Here is a 7,055-nt window from a genome sequence, read left to right as displayed (position 1 = left end):
CTTAAACCCCTCGAGCCTCGGCCTCTCCCAAGTAACCTCCCTCTCTCACATGATGCTACTCAGTACTGCGTGTACCATCAACAAACCGGTCACAACACCGACAACTGCTCCTGTCTTCGCCACGAAGTGCAAGATTTGATTGACAATGAAGTCATCCTCCCGCCGAGCTCAACAAAGTCTGTCAGCACTGGATTGGTGGATTTCGAGGATAATACAAGTATGTGATCAGGGGTTGGACCACCTGCGGACGGCGCTCGGTTTACCTCGGATGTGGCGTATGGCAGGCACTGTTTTAAGCATTTGCGAATGCTGGTTTTTATACTTTCTAACTTGGGTATTCAGTCAGTTTTGTTGACTTGTATATGGTCAGTCTTTCATACTATGTCAGTCGGGTCTATCTTGTTGTATCGAGTCAGTCCCGTTGTATACGAGTCAGGTGATTCCGGGGATGTTACCTCGGACATTACTTGCTTGTTTTGTATTTATCTTTTTGCTTTCTTTTGAGTCTGTTTCTGCTGAGGAGCCAGTTGTGCCAACAGATCTGAATGGAACAGCAGTGATTTTCACACTCTTATGTTTGCTTCTGCCTTACGCCTATGGCGCCAGCAAGTTTAGATTGAAACGGCAGTGCATTTCGCCTGCTCTTCTGTGCCTTTAAATCATTGCATTGACCTAAGTTTTTCAAAAACTTTTTGAACATTGTGATAAAGAAAAAATGAAGATGAAGGAATTCCTCGAGATTTGCAAAATTTGATCAACTTGAGAGAAAGAGAGGCATGCTAAGCCCTTAATGAATGAAATCATGCTTGTTAGTGTGAGTACTGAGAAGGATCCTGGCTTGATCCAGATTGGTTCTACACTGTCTTCAGCGCGAGCGATTAGTCGCTTTCTTAAAAGATTTCAAAAAAATATTTTGCGCGGTCCTGCGAAGACCTGTGTGGAATCGCTCTTGAAATTGTGCAACTTAGGATGGCTCTCAGCCTCGAGACTCGACCCATTTGCTTTCAAGCCTTGAACTTTGACTTAGAATGTTCAACGGCCAACCACACAATGTGAGGCTTGCATGGCCAAATTCGAAGTAGCCCTCGAACTAGGGGCAAGAAAGTCAGATCACAGAAGATCATATGTTATCAAAAGAAGCTTGCAAAGTTAGATCGAAAGCACCCCTCAAACTAGGGGCAAAAATATCAGACGTGCTCGAAGAGTCAAAAATTGGGACATTTCTCAAATCAATGAAGACTGGCAAGAATGCCAAATCCCAGAAGGGAGGAAAGAAGTAAGTATTGCTGAAGAACAATCGAGCTCCTATCCGCAGCACTAGGGGCAAATTCAGCCCCATTGGATGGACTTCTACATCATCAACAAACAGCAGCCATTCTTTTGCATACAGATGGCCCCAAGATCCTAAAATCATTTACCATGGACAAAGCTACATTTTTACCTTTGAGAGGCTCGCTGGGCCAAAAGCCCGGAAGGGCGACCCAGGCAAAAGTTAGAGCAAGAAAAAAAGAAGAGAGAAAAGAAAAAAATACAAAGAATGAAAAAGAAGTACAAAGAAAAGAAAAACATAGCTCGCAAGGTTAAAAACCCAGAAGGGCAGCCTTGGCAAAAGTTAGAGCGCAAAAGGTGAGGGTTAATACACGAGTGTACCCTAACCTGAACTATGTAAGGCTTGATTCCCATGTTTGGGATACGTAGGCAACTTCATTCTAAAGTCCAGCCACAAACACTTCCAAATTGATTGTGCCCATATAATGGTTTCGATCATCTTTGCCTTCTCTGTGTCTGAGAATTTGGTTGTGTTCGTCACTCTGAGGACTGACTACATTGCGCCGCGGTGTCATTCAAACAAGGGGCAACTTTCCGTTGCCATTCAATGCGCTGCGGTGCCGTTCAAACAAGGGGTAACCTTCTGTTACCATGCAACTCTCTTCAAGCAAGGGGCAATTTTCCTTTGAATTTGAGGTTGTGCATCTCAAGAGTAAGTTCTATGCTCGTTGAGCAGTGGCTGTTTGCCAAAATAGTTTTTGAGAATTTTTACTAAGGTTGACCAATTCTCTCGAAAATTATTCCAATTTTTCCAAAACTGGACCATTTCTTGGACCCCAAAAAAGGAAAATTTTCAGTGCTCATAACCTAACTTGCATGATTTCAAATTAGAAAATTGAACAAGTATGTTAATCTAACTCTCATGTTGGTCAAAATTTTTTTAGTAGAAAACCAAAACAAAAAAAAAATGGTCAAAATGATGGACTAAGGGCACAGTTGAGTCAGGCGTTCTGTCTTTTCCCCATTGTCAACATACTCGCCAGAAAGGGCGCTCTACTTGCCAGAAAGGGTATCATGCTTGCCAGAAAAAGGCACAACTAAAGTTAACAAGCAAAGGGCTGAAAGCTCTCTCACCCTCCGAGTAGCGAGGTATCAAACCAAATGCGAAGCACGAATGGAAATGGATCAAGATATTCCATCGCCTCATCAAGGGCATCGGCTAGATGTCACCAAAGGAAATAGCTGCGAGCTGATAATATTGGGGCATCAACCCACAATTTCCTGTTTATCCATCAACCACCTAGGAGAGGGATGAAAAATCAGAGATTGAAGAATAGAGAGATGTGCAATGAGAGAAAAGGTGAGAAAAGGGTTTTGAGAGAAAAATCGAGCCTGAGGGTCGAGTGATGTGAGTATCACAAATGAGAAGGGGTGGGAACCAATACCCCAAGAAACTGGCTTCTCACGAACTGAGATGTCTCTCATCTTTGGAACACGTCTATATGTCATGTATTTTGTTTTTGTTTGTCTCAATTCTTGCTTTGAGTCGTTTTGAGTGTTTCTTGATGTGTTTAGGTTGTTTACCTTTTGTTCTCCGTTATTGAGTCGTTTTGACTGTAGTCAGTTGTAGGCTCAATACCCGGTTGAGAACCCTTTTCTTATTTCAAAAAAAATCATTTTGTGCTCAGAGTGCTGTGCCATTCTCCACATTTGTGCAAAACAGAATTTGTTCTTTCAAAAAACGCAGGGTTCAACCCGGGTCATGTCGGAGCAGTAAAATTAGAACCTATCTGAAGCTAGGGGTTCCGAATCGCGAAGCAAAAGGAAAATAAGGAAAATTCGGAGCATCTAAGTTTGTTTCAACTCCTGCAAATTCCATCTTTCCATCCAGCGTGTTCAAAATGAGCCAACCACTGTGTTATGGGTTGTGTGTTCAGAACGAACAGTGTGTTGTACCAGCTGTGTGCGGAATAAATCGAATACTGTGTTATGGGCTGTGAGTTCAGATTGAGCAGTATTCAGATTGGACTGTATGTTCAGTGAGTTCAGATTGAACGGTGTTCAGATTGGACTGTATGTTCAGAACGAACAGTTCCTTGTATGAGCCGTGTGCAAAATAAACAGAATACTGTGTTATAGGCTATGAGTTCAGAATGAGTAGTGTTCGGAATGGGCTGTGTGTTCAGAATCAACAGTGTCCTGCATCCGCCATGTGCAGAATAAACAGGATACTGTGTTATGGGCTATGAGTTCAGAATAAGCAATGTTCAGAACGAGCCGTGTGTTCAGAACCAGTTGTATGCTGGATGAGCTGTGTATTCAGAATTATGGGCTGTGAGTTCAGAATGAACAATCTTCAGAATGGGCTGTGCGTTCGAAATCAATAGAATACTTTGTCGACTACTTTCGTGCTAGAATGGCAATCAGAAGTGCTCTTCCCGAGTACCAATCTCTGCCGGGTTTATCTTGGCTGTGTTTGCAATGAGAGAAAGTCACAAGTATGATCAGGAAGAAAAGCGGCATCAGTGGTTTTCCCAGTAGATGTTGCTCCTTGTCATCATTTCAGGACCTTTTTACTGTGAGTTGAAGGTAGGTGTTCGAGGAACATAGGGGGAGATCTCCGTCAGAGTAGAGCGGTTCACCGCTACTCGTCCCACGAGGTGCTTTGTAAAGTACCGCTTTGTTTGATTCATTGCTTTCATGCATTGTGTTGCATTCTACCTTTCTGGTTTCTTTCTCGTTTATGAACGGTATTGTATGTACTGTTCATTTAGAAAAGCTCCAGTTCAGTTTTGACTGATACCTCTCTCCTCTCGCATTTGAGCATGCGTTTGGGTACCCTCCTCCTCTCGCGTTTGATACGCATTTGGATGACTGCGCGTTCTTGCACCGTCTCTTCTTCTCTCATGTGTGCTACGCTGAGAAGGTTTTCTCTTTCCCTTCTCGCGTGTGCTACGCTGAGAGGTTTTTCTTTTTCTGAGACACGGGGATACGTCCCCAGGTTTCTTCTTCTTTGTTGAAACATAGGGTTATCTCCCTTTGTTTCTCCTTCTCTGGTTATGAGCATTTGGAATACGTTCCAATGCTCGCGCCATTGTCGAGACACGGGGATACGTCCCTATGTCTCTTCTTCTTTTCAAAACACAGGGTTGTCTCCCCATGTTTCTCCTTTTCTGGTTTAGAGCATTTAGAATACGTTCCAATGCTCATACCATTCTGAAACACGAGGTTGTCTCCCTATGTTTCTCCTTTTCTGGTTTAGAGCATTTGGAATACATTCCAATGCTCATACCATTTCGAAACACAGGGTTGTCTCCCTATGTTTCTCCTTCCCTGGTTTAAAGCATTTGGAATACGTTCTAATGCTTATACCATTCCGAAACAGCTGGGATATGTCCCCTTGTTTCTCCCTTTCCTGTTCCTTACACGATTTCAGCGTGTTTGGGATTTATCTCAGGACGCGTGGTGCGTGGGCCTGGGTGGGTTTTATCTCAGGTTGCGTTATAGACGAGCTGGGCGGGTTGTTTTGAACCTCCTCTCGTGATTCTAGTGGTTGGAATTTGTCACCCTTAGCATCTACTCTATCATTTCATCGCACTGTTTTGCGCATTGCATTTCATATGCACCTGTTAGTGCATTGCATTGCATTTTGCATGTATTTCATCGCACTGTCTTATGCAATCTCCCCGATCTGGGAGACCTTAAATCCGCCCGTCTAAGGAGACCTTAAATCCTGCATCTTCATTCGCACTGTCTTGCGCATCGTACTTGCATTTTGCATGCATTTTGTCGCGCTGCCTTGCGCATCTTACCTGCACTTGTTAGTACATTGCATTGTTCACGTTGCCTGGCGCACCCTGTTTCGCACTGTCTTGTGCAATTTCCCCGGTCTGGGAGACCTTAAATCCATCGGTCTGGGAGACCTTAAATCCACCAGTCTAGGAGACCTTAAATCCTCTGAAGGTGCAATTCCTTTGGTGTTTGTCGTGCCTGAACGACTCTCTGGTCTAGGAGACCTTAAATCCTCTAAAGGTGCAATTCCTTTGGTGTCTGTCATGTCCGAACGACTTCTGGTGGTCTAGTATAGTCACATGCCTATGTTTGCGGTGAGTTCCTAGGAGATCAACTGAGATGGTGGAAACTAGAGTTCGAACGGCTCATGCCTAGAACGCAAAGGTTTGGAATTTTCGAGACTAAAGTCTGGTTTGAATACCCAGGGGTGTATCCCCGGCTTGAAATCTGTATGGAAGCCCCACACGTTGAGGTAGTAGGTATGCGCCTCAATTCTGGATACTGAACCAACCTAGTATGTCACCCTGTTGAAGAATAGGGAAAGCTGCAACCATAGCTAGGGAGAAGAGTGGTACCTGTCGTTCAACCGAGAAGAAGGGGAAGATTCCCACATCAGCATGAGGTAGGACATTGCTGAGGTAGGTCATTACCGAGTGCCCCTGTAAGGTACATTCGCCTCCTAACTACTACATCATCTAGTATTGCATTGCATTGCATATAGAATATATATTGCATTGTAGTTTGCATGCATTCACTGCATTATCCATCTATGGCTTGCGTCTTTCCATGTTGAGCTTGGTCTGGTATGTGCCCATACTTTTCACATTAAAGCATGGTTATGAGATTTTGTATACGCACCTATTTCACTAAAGGGATTGTGGTTTGAGGGTGACGACACCATGTCCATGATAGACGTGGTTTGTTTGTGTCCATGCCTTTCCTAGGCAAGATACGGTTTGGCCGCGCGCCTTATCCGCTCCATCCATTGCATATAGAATATATATTGCATTGTAGTTGGCATGCATTCACTGCATTATCCATCTATGGCTTGCGCCTTTCCATGTTGAGCTTGGTCTGGTATGTGCTCATACTTTTCACGTTAAAGCATGGTTATGAGATTTTGTGTACGCACCTATTCCACTAATAGAATTGTGGTTTGAGGGTGACGGCACCATTTCCGTGTTTAGACGTGGTTTGTTTGTGTCCATGCCTTGTTTAGGCAAGATACGGTTTGGCCGTGTACCTTATTCAATTCATCCATTACATTCATTGCATTGTAGTGTAGTGTGTTGCATCCAGTATTTAGGATCATGATCTTTCCTCAGCAGGTCATTCCTCACTTATATCATGCCACCCAATTACTTGTATTTTGTGTTCCGTCTACAAACACATAGTTCTGCATGTGTACGCGCCTATTCCACTAAGGGGATTGTGGTTTGAGGGTGTCGGCACCTTTTCTATGGTAGACATAGTTTGATTTTACATCTTCATCCCTTTATGATATTTGTAAGGTTTTGTACTGCTTGTGGTTTGATCATTTCAAATACATTGCATATCATTAGCATTGTTTCAATACATTATATATTATTACATTGTTTTGTAATATTGCATATCATTTTGCATTTTATACCCGCATTGTTATGTGTCACACTGAGGTTGTATTTTTTTGCATCCATTCCGCATTGTTATAGGTCACATTTAGGTTGCATTATCTTGCATCCAACCCGCATTGTTATGCGTCACACTTAGGTTGCATTGTCTTGTATCCAACCCGCATTGTTATGCGTCACACTTAGGCTGCATTGTCTTGCATCCGTTCCGCATTGTCATGCATCGTCCTTAGGTTGCATTGTTTTGCATCCCTCCACTCGCGTTGTCACACAGTTTTAAATTGCATTGTTATGCATATTTCTAAGGATATTGTACCTATTAAGTTTCTTTCTTTTACAGGCACGATATTGTATGCACGGTTCATTTGAAGCTAGCACGACTAG

Source organism: Camellia sinensis, chromosome 1 (genome assembly GCF_055761805.1).
Source record: "Camellia sinensis isolate YWXY chromosome 1, ASM5576180v1, whole genome shotgun sequence".
NCBI classification, from domain to species: Eukaryota; Viridiplantae; Streptophyta; class Magnoliopsida; order Ericales; family Theaceae; genus Camellia; species Camellia sinensis.
Note: the sequence above shows the minus strand (reverse complement) of the source record.